The sequence below is a fragment of the Alosa sapidissima genome, chromosome 24 (assembly GCF_018492685.1).
Source record: "Alosa sapidissima isolate fAloSap1 chromosome 24, fAloSap1.pri, whole genome shotgun sequence".
Classification (NCBI taxonomy): Eukaryota; Metazoa; Chordata; class Actinopteri; order Clupeiformes; family Clupeidae; genus Alosa; species Alosa sapidissima.
Genome location: NC_055980.1, coordinates 26,025,876 through 26,043,276, shown reverse-complemented (window position 1 = coordinate 26,043,276; position 17,401 = coordinate 26,025,876). Strand labels below are relative to the sequence as shown.

The 17,401-nt window shown below is 40.2% G+C and overlaps 1 protein-coding gene and 2 long non-coding RNA genes across 3 annotated transcripts in view; all 3 read left to right on the top strand.

Moving 5' to 3' along the window:
• The window catches only part of LOC121700216, a 1,725,899-nt gene that overhangs the window by 1,579,321 nt on the left and 129,177 nt on the right, over positions 1–17,401 (top strand).
• Positions 6,807–12,372, top strand: LOC121700311. The gene is made up of 4 exons (XR_006027174.1): positions 6,807–7,174; positions 8,355–8,435; positions 8,719–8,751; positions 12,332–12,372. It is a non-coding gene; the product is annotated as an uncharacterized LOC121700311 (long non-coding RNA).
• Positions 12,383–14,618, top strand: LOC121700305. Its single transcript, XR_006027168.1, has 2 exons — positions 12,383–12,436; positions 12,864–14,618. It is a non-coding gene; the product is annotated as an uncharacterized LOC121700305 (long non-coding RNA).

The following is a 17,401-nucleotide window of genomic DNA, read 5'->3' as shown; positions in this document are numbered from 1 at the left end:
GCCTGGCAGAAAAAGGCAAAAGAATATATTTCATTACTGTGATCATCATGCAATTATAAATGCAGTTCAACAACCAGCACACGACTGAAATGGGATTGAATTTCTAGTTTTTTGTACTTACCTGTGTGTGTGCATGTATGCTTGCTGTGTGTGTTACCTGTGTGTGTGCATGTATGTATGCTTGCTGTGTGTGTTAGCTGTGTGCATGTATGTATGCTTGCTGTGTGTGTGCATGTATGTATGCTTGCTGTGTGTGTGCATGTATGTATGCTTGCTGTGTGTGTTAGCTGTGTGCATGTATGTATGCTTGCTGTGTGTGTGTGTGCATGTATGTATGCTTGCTGTGTGTGTTAGCTGTGTGCATGTATGTATGCTTGCTGTGTGTGTGCTTGTATGTATGCTTACTGTGTGTGTGTGTGCATGTATGTATGCTTGCTGTGTGTGTTACCTGTGTGCATGTATGTATGTATGTTTGCTGTGTGTGTTAGCTGTGTGTGTGCATGTATGTATGCTTGCTGTGTGTGTGCATGTATGTATGCTTGCTGTGTGTGTTAGCTGTGTGCATGTATGTATGCTTGCTGTGTGTGTGTGTGCATGTATGTATGCTTGCTGTGTGTGTTAGCTGTGTGCATGTATGTATGCTTGCTGTGTGTGTGCATGTATGTATGCTTACTGTGTGTGTGTGTGCATGTATGTATGCTTGCTGTGTGTGTTACCTGTGTGCATGTATGTATGTATGTTTGCTGTGTGTGTTAGCTGTGTGTGTGCATGTATGTATGCTTGCTGTGTGTGTGCATGTATGTATGCTTGCTGTGTGTGTTAGCTGTGTGCATGTATGTATGCTTGCTGTGTGTGTGTGTGCATGTATGTATGCTTGCTGTGTGTGTTAGCTGTGTGCATGTATGTATGCTTGCTGTGTGTGTGCATGTATGTATGCTTACTGTGTGTGTGTGTGCATGTATGTATGCTTGCTGTGTGTGTTACCTGTGTGCATGTATGTATGTATGTTTGCTGTGTGTGTTAGCTGTGTGTGTGCATGTATGTATGCTTGCTGTGTGTGTGCATGTATGTATGCTTGCTGTGTGTGTGTGTGTGTGCATGTATGTATGCTTGCTGTGTGTGTGTGTGCATGTATGTATGCTTGCTGTGTGTGTTAGCTGTGTGCATGTATGTATGCTTGCTGTGTGTGTGCATGTATGTATGCTTACTGTGTGTGTGTGTGCATGTATGTATGCTTGCTGTGTGTGTTACCTGTGTGCATGTATGTATGTATGTTTGCTGTGTGTGTTAGCTGTGTGTGTGCATGTATGTATGCTTGCTGTGTGTGTGCATGTATGTATGCTTGCTGTGTGTGTTAGCTGTGTGCATGTATGTATGCTTGCTGTGTGTGTGTGTGCATGTATGTATGCTTGCTGTGTGTGTTAGCTGTGTGCATGTATGTATGCTTGCTGTGTGTGTGCATGTATGTATGCTTCCTGTGTGTGTGTGTGCATGTATGTATGCTTGCTGTGTGTGTTACCTGTGTGCATGTATGTATGTATGTTTGCTGTGTGTGTTAGCTGTGTGTGTGCATGTATGTATGCTTGCTGTGTGTGTGCATGTATGTATGCTTGCTGTGTGTGTGTGTGTGTGCATGTATGTATGCTTGTTGTGTGTGTTAGCTGTGTGCATGTATGTATGCTTGCTGTGTGTGTGTGTGCATGTATGTATGCTTGCTGTGTGTGTTAGCTGTGTGCATGTATGTATGCTTGCTGTGTGTGTGCATGTATGTATGCTTACTGTGTGTGTGTGTGCATGTATGTATGCTTGCTGTGTGTGTTACCTGTGTGCATGTATGTATGTATGTTTGCTGTGTGTGTTAGCTGTGTGTGTGCATGTATGTATGCTTGCTGTGTGTGTGTGTGTGCGTGCATGTATGTATGCTAGCTGTGTGTGTTAGCTGTGTGTGTGCATGTATGTATGCTTGCTGTGTGTGTTAGCTGTGTGCATGTATGTATGTTTGCTGTGTGTGTTGTGTGTGTGCATGTATGTATGCTTGCTGTGTGTGTTAGCTGTGTGCATGTATGTATGCTTGCTGTGTGTGTGTGTGTGTGTGCATGTATGTATGCTTGCTGTGTGTGTTAGCTGTGTGTGTGCATGTGTGTATGCTTGCTGTGTGTGTTAGCTGTGTGTGCATGTGTGTATGCTTGCTGTGTGTGCTTGTGTGTATGCTTGCTGTGTGTTAGTTGTGTGTGTGTGCATGTGTGTATGCTTGCTGTGTGTGTGTGCATGTATGTATGCTTGCTGTGTGTGTGCATGTGTGTATGCTTGCTGTGTGTGTGTGCATGTATGTATGCTTGCTGTGTGTGTGTGTGTGCATGTATGTATGCTTGCTGTGTGTGTGTGCATGTGTGTGTGTGTGTGCATGTGTGTGTGTGTGTGTAGGAAATTGCTTTTCGGATATGTACATTACATAAATGGTTTATGTTCTTTGAGTTTGTTTGCGTGTGTGGAAGTGTGTGTGTGTGTGTTTGCGTGTGTGGAAGTGTGTGTGTGTGTGTGTGTTTGCGTGTGTGGAAGTGTGTGTGTGTGAGTGTGTGACTATCTGCCATGCTATAGTCCCGCCTCTCTCCCAGCCCACACAGAGCTCTGTTTGGTGGACGTGGGCAGTAAGGGTCACAGTTACACACACACAGACACAGAGCTCTGTTGGGTGGACGTGGGCAGTAAGGGTCACAGTTACACACACACACACAGACACAGAGCTCTGTTGGGTGGAAGTGGGCAGCAAGATGGAGAGGGTCATAGCTACACACACACGCACTCAAGACACGCACGCACACACATCACACATCCCCACACACAAACACACGCACACACACACATACACAAACACATACATATCCAGCTTAGCTTTGGTGAAGGTTGGCAGCGAGGTGGACAGGGTCATCACCACACACATACACACACACACGGACACACACACAGACACCTCTTTCATCTCATGTATTCACACACCTGTCTAATGCATCATTCAGCAAACTAATGAATTCATCCAGACACTCACTCACAAGTTATGCTAGTCAAGCAGCGAGTTGCAATGCCTTCATGAGCTATGTGTGTGTACGTGCGTGTACGCGTGTGTGTGTGTGCGCGTCAGGGTTTTTAGCCACTTTCAACAGCATCTTCAGATCAACATAGAGAACAGTGAGCTCTTCCAAATACTGTGTCAAATACTACCCAACAGGAGTGTCTGTAAGTATACTGTACTGTAAGCATACTATACTACCCAACAGGAGTGTCTGTATTGTAAGTATACTACCCACGGAAGTCTATGTACTGTACTCTCCAACAGGTGTGTCTAAACTCAAAAAAACTATTCATGAGGTTAGTAGATAAAACTTAAAATTAAGAACATTTTCGACATAAAAAATAATTTTGTTACTTGTAGATGTATAGGTGAGTTGACAACTTATTTTAAGGAGTTTGTCATACTGAAAAAGAAAGAAAGCCGTCACAACTTATTAATGGATTTTCAACAAACAGTCTTGCTTGCACCTAACAATAGATAATGATCGTGACCAAACTTAAAGCTCATAATAGCTCTGAACGATCAGAACCTTCCAGACCACACCTGAGAAGTAACAGAAATGTTGGAACAGGATCCTGTACATTCAGAGATGGATTACTGAACGGGCCTACAGGGCCCAGGCCCAGGGGCCCAAGGGGTTAGGGGGCCCTGAAGCCCAAGCCTTTGCATGGAATCATTGCCTCAATATCAACAAGTCAGGATGTAGGCTATGAATCTGATTGACTTTAGTATTGTCCATCCCCAAAATGCACCAGAATACAGGAAATCACATCAAACGGGGCCCGAAAGTTCATAATCCGCCTATGTGTACATTGAACATCAAAGGTATGTGCAAAGTACAAGGATACAAGGATACAAGGAAGTTTATTGTCACATGCATATAGTTACTGGAAGTAAGAAATGCAGTGAAATTATGTCTGGTGTCAGCCTATTTGTGCATTAATGGGGGGGGGGGGGGGGGGGTAGAGTGCAGTAGAAGAGGGGTTTAGTAGATTAAGTGGCAAGGGCTGCATAAAAAAGGTGGGGGAGGATTGGGATTGGGTGGGGGGCACCAACAAGGAGCACCCAAGAGCAACAGGGGCAAGGAAAAACTCCCTTACCAAGGAAGAAACCTTGGGCAGATCCACGGCTCAAGGGGCTAACCCAACTGCCAGGGGTCGTCTTGGTGTGTGTGTTGGGGGGATGACAGGGGAGATGAGATAGTGTGCTGTGTATGTGGGGAGAGGGCAGTGTGCAATATGTGTGTTGGGGAAGCTTCCTCATGAGACAATGTGCTGTGTATTGGGGGGGGGGGGGGGGGCAGTGTGCTGTAAGTATGTTGGGGATGTGTGTTGGAGAAGCTTCCTGATGAAATAATGTGCTGTGTATGGAGGGGGGGGGGGGGGGAGGGACTTACTATTGCAAGCAGAGTACTGTATGTATGATGTATGTGAGTGATGACAGTGAAGATGTGTGTGTGGGCGGGAGGGGAGTGGAGCAGTGACTGTGTGTGTGTAGTGTGTAGGTGGGGGCAGTGTGCTGTAAGTATGTAGAGGATGTGTGTTGGAGAAGATCCTGTAGACAATGTGCTGTGTATGTAGGAAGAAGTATGTAGAAGTAGTCCATTATTTTTGTGTTTGTCTTATAAGCAACAGCTATCAAACAACGGCACACAGTGCATCAAAATCATTGTCACGTGACACTACATATGAAATTAGCGTTACAGCTTGCCCTTTTGCTAATTTGAACATTTGAAAAGATGGATTTTAGCTAGCTATCTACAGACAGTAGCTATCGTGTCTTCCAAGTTAGCTGCTGCTTGCCTGGTAATTGAACTATTTGAAAAGATGACTTTGGTAACTGGCGTCTTCCAAGTTACCTGCAGCCTACCCTTTGATAATTTGGAGTTAGTAAAGGTAACTTTTAGCTGTCTGGTGTCTTCAAACTTCTGTTACATTTTGTTTCACCGTGGCGGCTGTATTCAACACTTAGCTGCTAACATTTTAGCATTGCTAGCTGTAACACTGCACATTTTTGAGGATAATATTTGGTCGTCCTAGTTAAGCCTAACATTGTCACTATTTATGAAGGTTTGTAGGCCATTTGACATTCTTAGCTAAACCTGAACATAATAGGTTAGGCCAACATGTATTTATTTTTTTTTACTGTGGAGAAGTTTGAGGAATATTCTGTGTCAATCCTTGCAAACCACGTTGTAGATTTTGTTCATTTTGTTGTTTGTTTTGAGGTCAATTTTCTAACATTGTGCCTTTCTTTTATACAGATAAATGAATAATTCAGACGGATCTCTACATTCATTCATTGCAAAACTGGACCAGTTTCCATTGCTTTAAAAATAAACAATGCTATCAGAAAATTGGAATTGCTGTGTGCTTTTATTCAGACAGAAGTGAAGTAAGTTACTATAACTTAAAAAGATCCATGCAAATTGTTACCTTAATTTTTTTAAGTCATTTCAACTCAAGCGTTTTTTTGAGTAAATATTGTGAGACTTTTATAGTTAGAAGAACTCAATTAGTTTAGCACAATCAACCTGATTTGTCCTCTAAAATATTAATGAAGTTGAACCAACTTTATTATATTAATTTGATCATATAATATAATTCAGTTCTAACTATATAAGTCTCACAATATTTACTAAAAAACGGCTTGAGTTGAAATTACTTAAAAAGATCGACGCAAATTGTTACCTCAATTTTTTTAAGTTGAGTCAGTGTATTATTTGAGTGATATGTACTGTAAGTAGCTAAGTACACTTCATCTGTAGCACTTTTCTCTGACAAGTCCCACACACTTCCCAGGCAATGCTAGAGCACAAAAGGCAGCACAGACACTAATGCGCAAGACATATACTGAGAATATACTGAGACGTACAGGACACAATGCAATAAACAACACCAACTAGAGGCAGTCTTTAAATATAGAGGTTAAGCGTGTGAATATCTGACCAGTGGCTGACTTGTTCAGTGTTGATACGTGTAAGTGATAACACTTGGCCAGTCAGTAGACATGGGATGAATTGAGTGACTGAGTGAGAAAACTGAGTGATTAGGTGATGTGCTGTGGTGAAGATTTTTATTTTTGTTCTCCCAGAAGTCTAGACACTCTCCCTCTCTCTCTTTCCCCCTCTCTCTCTACCCCCCCCTCTCTCTCTTTCTCCCCTCTCTCTTCCTCCCCTCATTTCACTTTGCCTCTCCTGAGAGTAATCTGCACTGCTTGGCTGCCTAAGGTAATTTCCTTTTTTTCATTTATCATTTCTCACTCCTTTCTCTTGTTCATTATCCTGTCACATGTTCCCTCGCTTTTTTTCCTTGTTGAGACAAACATTCTTGTTTTTGTTATCCGTTGTCATCCTCCTTTCCATCCTCCTTTCTTTCTTTCTTTCTCTCTCTTTCTTTCTTTTCTAATTAGAGACAGATTGCTGGATTGTCGGATAGTGGGGATTATACAAGCTCTCAGGGGAATGATTGCAAGAGAGTAGGGCTTTAAAGAGAGCGAGAGAAGGATTGAGCAGGAGGGAAGGAATGAAAGAGAGGTGGAGAAAGAGAAGGATTGGGAATGATAGAGGGAGAGAGAGATGGAGAGAGGATCGGGAGTGAGGGACAGAGAGAGAGAGAAAGTTGCAAAGTGAGTGAGTTTTAGAAAGGAAGAGAAGAGCGGCAGCCATTCCGCTGGGAGAATCACACATGTCTAGAAATGGGATTAAGATTATGTAACAGTACAAGAGCGTGTGTGTGTGCAACCCAGTCTCACGTCTGAACGTGTCACTGTCACGTTAATTAATCTATTGGGACGTGTTGTGTAACACGTTTCCTTGTTAAAAAACGTGTTGAGCAGGACGTAATTATCGTGTTACTATCACGTTGTATTTCGCATTCAATGAGCCAACAGAACCACGTCATCTGTCAAAAAAGCCCGACCCAAAATGGCGAGAATGTTATTTGATGCTTTTGACGTGCAGTTTCATACTCTTAAGCCTGCTTTGAGTTGTGGGTTAGAAGGAGCCACCTTCTAGCTAGCAGTTTTAAAAGGCTGAACCCCAGAATCCAGAAACAAGAACCGAGCAGGGACGGAGAAAAAAGAAGAATCCAAATGGGAAATGAGGTGAGCCTTGCTACTGCCGCTAGCATGATCATTTTGCTAGCAATTGAGCAAAACATTTTAAAGTTGATTTAACATGAAATAGTAGCCTATGCATGGGCAATACTGTGAATTCAGAGTAGGCTTGCACAACTTATAATTTAGCTAACGTGCATGATGTAATGTTACATTAATCTGTAAAACAGCTGTTGTCTGTGTAAATTAACATTGTAGCCTAATATTGTTAGTGTGGGCTAAAGCTAACAGCTGGGAGGTAGCCTATCAGCCAGGCATGTATAATCGATAATCATGATGAACGTGAATAGATTTCGTTGCGAAAACGCGCATTGTTTTAGGCCACATATCAGCTATAAAACAATTGTATTCTGATACAGCAGTTCTCAGATGTTAGATATTCACTTATATTATAATATAATTTTGTATTTCTTTAACCTGATTAAGAGAGGGGTTTAATTCAATAGAGAATTGCAATGTGTGTAGCCCATAATATTAGAGATTAGATTAGGCTAGATTTAGATTAGATTCAATTTTATTGTAATTTAAAAGAGTAGGCTACAGGTACAGAGCCAATGAAATGCAGTTGACATCCAACCAGAAGTGCAAAGAAGCAGTTATGTAGACGATCAAGATTAATTATGTACAACAGTTAGATAAATAGGCAAGTTTTCCAGATGACATGTGTACAGTGACAGAAATAGCCTATACAGTGAATATGGAATGTGTGTCTAGCCTATAACAAAACAAATTGATAATAATACATAATAATGATAATAATAGCAGTAATTACAGTAGGCCACTCGCACTGTTGTTGGTGACGTGTCTGTTTCCTATTATTCCATGCCACTCTCCTACTGTCTCCTTTACTGCCCTGCGCCACTTGCCTACTATCTTTTGCCTCTTGCCTACTGTCCAGCACCACTCGTCTACCGTCTGCTATGCTGACCCACGCCACTCACCTACTGTTTCCTAACACAAACTGTAACATTAAGCTGACACAATCTTGCTGCACGGTTACTTATCTGCATGCAATCACTATTGCCAGCTGTTATGAGTAAACATTATATTGGGACACCAATATATTTCTGATTCACAGGCAGTGTATTTGCTACTGAAGAAAAGGAGAACACATAGTAATTGTTCTTGGATGGGGATTTAGAGTAAGGTTTCTATTGATCTTTTTCAGATAAGGCCTCTTCATTTTCAACTGTGAAGGATCTACATGGACTTGGTCTGGATAGCCTTTCCTGTTTTGATGAGCCAGTCGGTATGTATTTGACATTCTTTAGGATAAAAGGAGCCATATGTTATCAAAAATTCTACACCCATATGTAGAAAAGCTTTATGAAAACTACGTTGAATGTAAAGATATGCATATGTCCCTTGGGAGGAGAGGGATGAGTGTGGATGATTGAATTGTCCAACAGACATAAAAATATGATTGTGTATGATTGTGTTTGTGTCTGTATATGATTTTTTGTACTTGTTGCATTTTAAGCATGCATACTTTACGCCATGGTGGTCTAAATTGTCTTTATTGCCACTTGCAGGGTCTAGAGGGAAAACCCTATATGAGCCCCAGGGTGAGTAGTGTATAATTACTTTATCCCAAGATTGATTTTCGTAGAAAGGTGTTCAAACCAAAATCAAACCAAAATCTTCTAAAATAATAGATAGATAGATAGATAGATAGATAGATTTATTATTTGTCCTTTCGGAAAATTGTTCTGCGCCATACAGTAGACAGTTAGACAAGACTGAATACAAGACGGAATATAGACCAGAATTTCCCTCACCCCAACCGCCCCCACCCTACCACACTCCCACACATACACAACATCAGGGCAGAAGGCACAGACCCCACTACACATTTATAGAATGATAAAGTGCAGTTGTGCATACTGTGATAGTCCAGCTGGAAAGAAAGTGCATGGTCCTGCAGGTAACGTCTTGTTCATCAATGTAATGCTAGTTGGAATGAATTACCTACTGGCTCAATTTGTTTGGAAAGAAGGTAGCCTGAACCTCCCTGATGGCAACACCTCATATGCCTGGTGTATGGGATGTGACATATCTCTATTATTTGCATGACCTTTCTTCAACACCCTTCTTTCACAGGTCGTAGCAATACTGTCTGGTTTTTGCCCCTCAACCTTGCTGGCCATGTTAACTATCTTGCTCAGTTTGGTTTTTTTGGTCACTGACAAAGAGAAATACCAGGTAACACAACAAAAAAGTAGCATGCTCTTCACAAATGAATGATAGAAAGGTAATATATCTCTATCCACTCTAAATTGTCTTAGTTTGCACATAAAATGCAGCCTCTGCAGCCCCTTTTTATAGATGGTGTTGGTATTACTGTCCCATTGCAACTTATTATCTATTATTGTGCCCAGAGGCGATTCTAGAGTCTGTGGGGGCCCCAAGCAAAAATTCCAAGAGGGCCCTACCGACAAGTGTTATCACCATTATGTTATATCACCATTAGGTTATTATGTTAAATAATAAAAATACAAAAGCGTATTATAAAAATTCTTATATTTTGACATGTACTGCAAGCTGGCAGCTCGACTTGCCTTACAGTATGCGTGTGTAGATCAGACTGTCCTGAATCTGGCAAAATCATTGCCATGGTGGAGGGATTCTCTGGGGCTGAGCAATTTACAGACATATGTGGTGTGCGCCTTACAGAAATAAATGGCATTTTTTTTAATTTAGTGATGAAAAATGACCTCTCTGCGCTCTATATCTGTGACACGAACTGATCTGACCTGACTTGACCCGAGTTTGCGTGTTAGCCTGTGTGCCTATGTTGTATGCACTCATAATGGTTCTCTACAACAACTTTTTTAACTGCATTGCCATGAACAAAGTAGAGGCAAAAACGGGGTTTCTTTGTTGAACAAATTGGGATGCAATGTGAGCCTTGAATTGGATGCCACGCAGGAATTTGCTAGGATCTCAAAACCGGATTATGAACATGCTTTGCCATAGAGAAACACACGATAAAGTTGCATCATAAACATGCTTTGTCATAAAAACAGACAAAAACGTGGGGTAAGTCCAGCGATATGAAGTTATTATTTTGCTATCACTTCGTCTGTTGTATAACCCAGAAGGATATACATGGTACCAATGGATAGCCCTGTGTCTCTTCTTTCATCTGATATGCTTGCCATATCTATGCGATCACGGGTTCGCGAGTAATTCAAACGAAAGTAATGGGTACGCAGGTAAAAAGAACTGTAGACTGTAAATATGATGCAATTTGATTTAATTTCATGATTTTTTCCCCCATACCCATACTTGATCGTACAGGCAAGTGTGTAGTCTCGTTGGAAAGCCCCACTTCTGCTCTTAAAGGTTTCATCTCGCTGCGATGAACAGTTCCGGAGCAATGTAACAAAGAAGAAATGTTGTGTTTTTGGAGCACTTTGCGTCAATCGGGTTCTAAAAAATTAACGCGTATGCTTGGTCCTTACTGCATCGTGATTAACATGTTATGGCTGACAGCCCTATTACAAACATAACGTTAACCGTCTCCTTGCTTAACTAGTTGTAACTGTTACTGTAACTAGCTAGCTGAAGTTTACTGGCGTATAGATGTAGCAAACCATGTTCAATCTTTCTGTCAATTAACATTAGCCTAACTTCATTGAGTAGGCTAAATGCCAAACTCCGATGTTGATCCGTCATCACTGCACCCTCGATTGACGTTTAGGCTACCACAGTAGCCTAAATATGTGCGGATTCTTTTAACTCTTTTGAACTCAGATCCGCTGTTTATAAGGCCATAGCATAGGGCCTACATATGTACAGATGTAGCCTACTGTTTGTACAACAGGACAGGAGCACGCAAAATAAATATATCATTCAATCTCTATGGACGAAATTCTCGCTCGACCCACCGGCAAACGCGCTGAGACCAGGTCGAGGGCCCCTTAGTGGCTTGGGGCTCCAAACAGTTGCCTGCCTTGCCTGTTGACAAGGTGCGCCTCTGATTGTGCCTAAGTACTTGTACTCGACTACAATCACAACATCCTCACCATTTTTAACCATACACTGGGGGGACTGGCTCCCAGTTCTGTACTGTAGTCTATTATTATTTGCTTTGTTTTCTGTATATTTAGAAGAAGACAGCTGGACCTACACCATTTCGCAAATTGATCCACCCAGGCCCTGTAGTTGGTCTCCTCGCTATTCTGTATTAACCCCACTATTGCTGTGTCATCTGCAGATTTTATGAGTTATGTAAACGCTTTAAAAACACCGAAGAGCCCCGTATAAGAGCCCCAGTGTGATAGGCTGGTTGCTGTCATGTGACACATCATTGTTAAATCATGATTGACAATTAAATAAATCATTGTTCACGACACGTTATGGTTAAATTATCTAAATGAATGCGATGGTGATACAATCCTGCTTTTCAATTAGTTGACATGGTGTTTGACATTAAATTATAATGAGGTCAGTTTCATGTAATAAGCTATTTGTTTCTTTGGGTCTGGGTAATTGAAATTAGCAATATCTTAGTTCAATTCAATGTCTTATAATGGTAAAAGATGTGGACAAATACATGATAATTAGCCAAATAAATCGTTGTTCACGACACGTTATGGTTAAATTATCGGAATGAGTGTGATGGTGATACAATCCTGATTTTCAATTAGTTGAGATGTTGTTTGACATTAAATTATAAGCAGGTCAGTTTCACGTAATAAGCTATTTGTTTCTTTGGGTCTGGGTAATTCATGTGACAAAAAATTCTGTTATAGGCTACTACCGTTTTTCTGAAAAACAAAGCAGTACAACATTTCTATCTCCAAAATAATGCATTGTATGCATGTGTGTACTACGTAGTGCATGCAGCTTTTAATGTTCAAAGTAGCCTATACTGATTTTCCTGCAGAAGAACTACAAATACAAATTGACACCTGAAGTTGTGGAGTTATATTTTAGTAGCCTATTCTATAATAGCATAAATACCCACATCGGTTTTACCCTTGTCTCATCTGTATACAACATATGTCTATGAATTGCAGTAGTGATCAAATGAAAAAGGAAAGAAAGGTGTCCTGATGTGTTGTTTAGGGATGGTCCTGCAATGTTTTCTCGACATATCTTTATGTCTTTTTTTTCTCCCCTCTACTTATGTTTTCACAGATCCTTGCTCCTGATATCCTGATGTATGGGTTGCACTTCATTATATGACTCCAACAGAACACTCACAGAAAGGAGAGTGGTGCCAAACTACAAGACAGCCAGCATGTAAGCAAGGCCTTGTTTGTCCTTGTTTGGCTACTCATTTGTCTACTTCCTGAAGAGGCTGAAGCATGCAGGCCTTGACACCTCAGTCACACTAGTGTGCCCCGGCACAGTGGTTGAAAAACACTGACCTAAACCATATATTTTCTGAAAGCCTATAGCCTCTAGATGTCAATTAATATACATTAGGACATGTCCCACCTTTCTACTGACTTTGACAATATACAAAATAGTGCCATGTATACATTTATATCCTCCAAAGTTTGCAGGAAGGTGGGCCATGTGCTAGTGTATGTTAACTCACATGTACAAGTGACAGGCTTTAAGAAAATATATGGTTTGCATGGCTGAAACTGCTTTGCCTTTGTGTTGGAGCTCAAAATGTTCTAAACATATCTTAAATTTCTCTCTTCTACTTATGTTTTCACAGATCCTCGCTCCTGATATCCTGATGTATGCATTCCATTTCATTATATGACTCCAACAGGACACCTACACAAAGGAGCTGTTAAAGCAGTGTCCTTCTACAAACAACAAGACAGCGAGCATGTAAACAAGGCCTTGTTTGTCCACTTCCTGAAGGGGCTGAAGCATGATGGCCTTGACACCTCAGTCCTTGCTTCCATTTACAGCTGTGTTGTGGAGCGCATTCTCACATCCTATGGTCTGCAGCGGGTGGTGTCATCGTGTTATTTATCATCGTTTGTGTAAATCTTACACATCTTACACAAAAGTCTAAAATAATCTAAACTTCATTTACTCTCCATGTATAGATCAAGATAGACTTGCAGAACAGGCTGCAGGGCAACAGTCTGATAGCCTGCATGAAAGCATAAATGGTCCGCACTTGTTAAAGAGTGCAATTATCAAAGGGCCCTTGAATTGTGTTTTTTTAAACCAAGGAGGATGGCTGTAGCGATGCTGTCAGCTCTGCCATAAGCAGTGACTGTGATTACGTTTGCACATTTTGAAAATGTTGTTTTTCTTTTGCATTCTTTTCCACTTCATTGTTGTATAGTTTGTATATTGTTTGTTAAAGTTGCACACATTAATTCACTGTTCTTATTTGTAAAAAATTGTATAGTGTGGTATAGTTTGTATGGTGGAGTCTTTATTGTATCGTACAAACAAGAACACCCCACCCCATCATACCACTTTGACTAACCAATTTTCTGCGGGGAACCCTGGAGGCTTTCTACAGGTATTTTGTGAAACATAGGGGTTTCTATGGTAGTGGTTGCTAAGCTATTGCTAGGGTAACTGAGAAGGTTGCTATGGTGTTGCTACAGGATATATAGTGGTTGCTATGCAGGTTTATAGGGTAATCATGTTGGTTGCTAGGTTGGTGATAGAGTAACTGAGAAGGTTGCTAGGGTGTTGCTAGAGTAGATATGGTGGTGGCTATACTAAATTAAGTGGTTGCTATGCTGGTTGCTAGGGTAATTGAGATGGTTGCGAGGCTAGTCATGTTGGTTGACTATCAAAGTGGTTGCTAGGTTGGCATTGTACAGGTGGTTGCTAGGTTGTTGATAGGGTAACCAAGAAGGTTGCTAGGGTGTTGCTAGGGTAGATATGGTGGTTGCTATTCCAAATAAAGTGGTTGCTATGCTGGTTGCAAGGTTAATCATGTTGGTTGCAATGGTGGTTGCTCGGTTGACATTGTGGTGGTAGTTGTGAGGTTGTTGGTAGGGTAATTAATATGGTTGCTAGGTTGTTGCTATGGTTCTTATGTTGGTTGCTAGGTTGTTGCTAGGGTAACTTAGAAGAATTTTGTTCAGCTAATACATTTTGGCCTACACTATTAAGGGACAGCTGAATTGACCATCTAAACCATATATTTTCTTAAAGCCTATAGTCTGTAGATGTCAATTAATATGAATTAAGACATGTCCAACATTCCTACTTACTTTGGTGCATCATATAGGCTTAAGCAATACTGCTATTTTTGCTCTTAGACTATAAAAATCCATAATCACTTTAAAAACGCTAATTTTTTAGTTTTTGAAAGTCAATTTCTTTAAATCATGCTTAAAATTGTAACCATATTCTTTATTGAGTTATGTTAATTGACTATAATACTATTGTATTGTCATCCTTCTTTGGGACTTGAGTACTTCAATATCCCCTTCATGTATCAATGTACATTAAAGCATCTTTGATAGTAAAGGACTCTCCATGTAAATAATTACTTGAATTGTCTTTCACTTGTACTGGTTCTATATGTTTGGACCACTGATTGACTGCACTCTGGTTTTCATCAGCAAGGTCAAGGCTTAAATTAACCTCAGATAAGTCTGTTTTCATCACATGCATTATATGTGCTAATGTTGTGAAGTAATTGGTGTGACCCTACAAAGGCCTGTCTGACCTATGACCTAATAACCTAGGGTTAGTAAATATGGGATCGGAGTGAAATTACTTCACACATTCAGAAACCTCAAAGTGAAATGACCTCACACATCCAGGAAGCTACAGCAATACAAACTCAGCTACAGGTCTCAAATACGACAAACCAGTTGCCAATTTCTATGCCCTTTATATCAATTTGTGCCACATGTTATTAGTTGAAAATTACTGGTGTAAGCTTATCTGACCTGTCTGACCTTTGCAATTCATGGACATGTACACATTGGTTTCACATTTCTAACAAGAATATGACTGATTAAATTTGACATGTAACATCCTTGGATGACACAAAATATAGTGAAATGGACTCAACCCTCACATATTCACAGACTCTGTAGCACCCCCTACAAATCCTTTTTTTTTTTTTCAATCTTTGGCTCCGCCTCCTGGCAACACACAAGCAGCTATATTTGAGTATGTAGTTAAATCGCATCTCACATATTCACAGACTCTATAGCACCCCCTAGAAATCCAATATTTCCTATATTTGGCTCCGCCTCCTGGCAACACACAAGTCATTAGATGTCCCAAATTTGACAAACTAGTTTGTTATCATCCCGTGTATCAAAATATGTGCCACATGTTGGTACTATCTTGAATTAACTAGTGTAATCCTATCAAGGCCTGTCTGACCTATGCAAATTATGGCCATCTAAACCTAGGGTTAGCATTTCTAACTTGCATACCTCATAAACAGACTAAATTTGGCATGTGACATCTATCTATGACATAAAATATATGAGATACGTAAAATCACACCTCACACATTCATAGACTCTATAGCGCCCCCTAGAAATCTACATTTTCCAATCTTTGGCTCCGCCTCCTGACAACATACAAGCAGCTAGAGGTCTCAAATTTGACAAACACGTTTGTTATCATTCCCTGTATCAAAATATGTGCCACATGTTGACATTTCATGAAATAATGGGTGTGACACTTACCTAGGCCGGTCTGGCCATATGGGTGTTTCAATTGTAGTTTCTGAGTATGTCCGGTGCATCAAACTTGCCATGGCAGGTAAGATCAGTGAAATTGGGTTTATTTCAGCACAGCACACCTCTGTGTATCATATTCAATCAAAATATGGATGTTTTAATGGTTTGTTTATGATTTAATAACTTTTGTTGGTCAACATCTGTCAAAAAATGCTCTCTGAACGGCCATTTCTGAAGATTTCTTGTGCATCAAAATTCCCACAGCACCTTAGATTAGTGAAATTGGGTTTATTTCAGCACAGCACACCTCTGTGTATCATATTCAATCAAAATATGGATGTTTTAATGGTTTGTGTATGATTTAAGAACTTTTGTTGGTCAACATCTGTCAAAAAATGCTCTCTGAACGGCCATTTCTGAAGATTTCTTGTGCATCAAAATTCCCACCGCACCTAAGATAAGTGAAATTGGGTTTATTTCAGCACAACACACCTCTGTGTATCATATTCAATCAAAATATGGATGTTTTAATGGTTTGTGTATGATTTAAGAACTTTTGTTGATCAACATCTGTCAAAACAATGCTCTCTGAACGGCCATTTCTTAAGATTTCTTGTGCATCAAAAGTACCACAGCACCTAAGATAAGTGAAATTGGGTTTATTTCAGCACAACACACCTCTGTGTATCATATTCAATAAAAATATGGATGTTTTAATGGTTTGTGTATGATTTAAGAACTTTTGTTGGTCAACATCTGTCAAAACAATGCTCTCTGAACGGCCATTTCTTAAGATTTCGTGTGCATCAAAAGTCCCACAGCACCTAAGATAAGTGAAATTGGGTTTATTTCAGCACAACACACATCTGTGTATCAAGATCAATCAAAATATGTAAGTTTGTGATTGCTTTAAACAGGGGGTTGTCCAATACACATAAAACAAACAGCAAAGGTATATGCTAATACAAAGCACTACAGGCACTAAATAATAATTTACATTTGATCAGATTCACTTTTATTGTCATTGTGCAGAGTAAAAGTACAAACAGGGTTCCCACTCTAAGTCAAATGTAAAATTCTATGACTTTTCCCTGACAAAACACCTGAATTTCCATGACTTACAATATACCGACCAATGATTTCAGAGCACCTGCATCAAGAGTCTTTTACTTTTTTAGAGCGGGAGATGAATAAATAGGCATTGAATTAACACAGTTGGGCTACTCAAGCAAGCTGTAAAGCTAATAACCAGATATACACCAATACTATGTGGAAATATGTTATGCATTTTGGCTAGTACATCATAAACTACTACGACAAAATTCCCTGATATTCCATGACTTTGCCCCCAAAATGATAAAAATTCCCTGACTTTCCATATCTGGAATAGACTTCTATTACCCGTGGGAACCCTGTACAAAGCAAAAGTGCAATGTGATATACAAAGTATAGACAGATGGTGCATAGGCAGGACAAGAAATACTGTATAGTGTCATGTAGACAGTAATATGCAGTTGGTTTACAGCAGGTGGTTTAGAGTAATATACATTAGATATAAATATGGGCAGTGTATTAACAGAACATATGAGAAAAACAGAATAAATATGGATATTCAGTATGAACC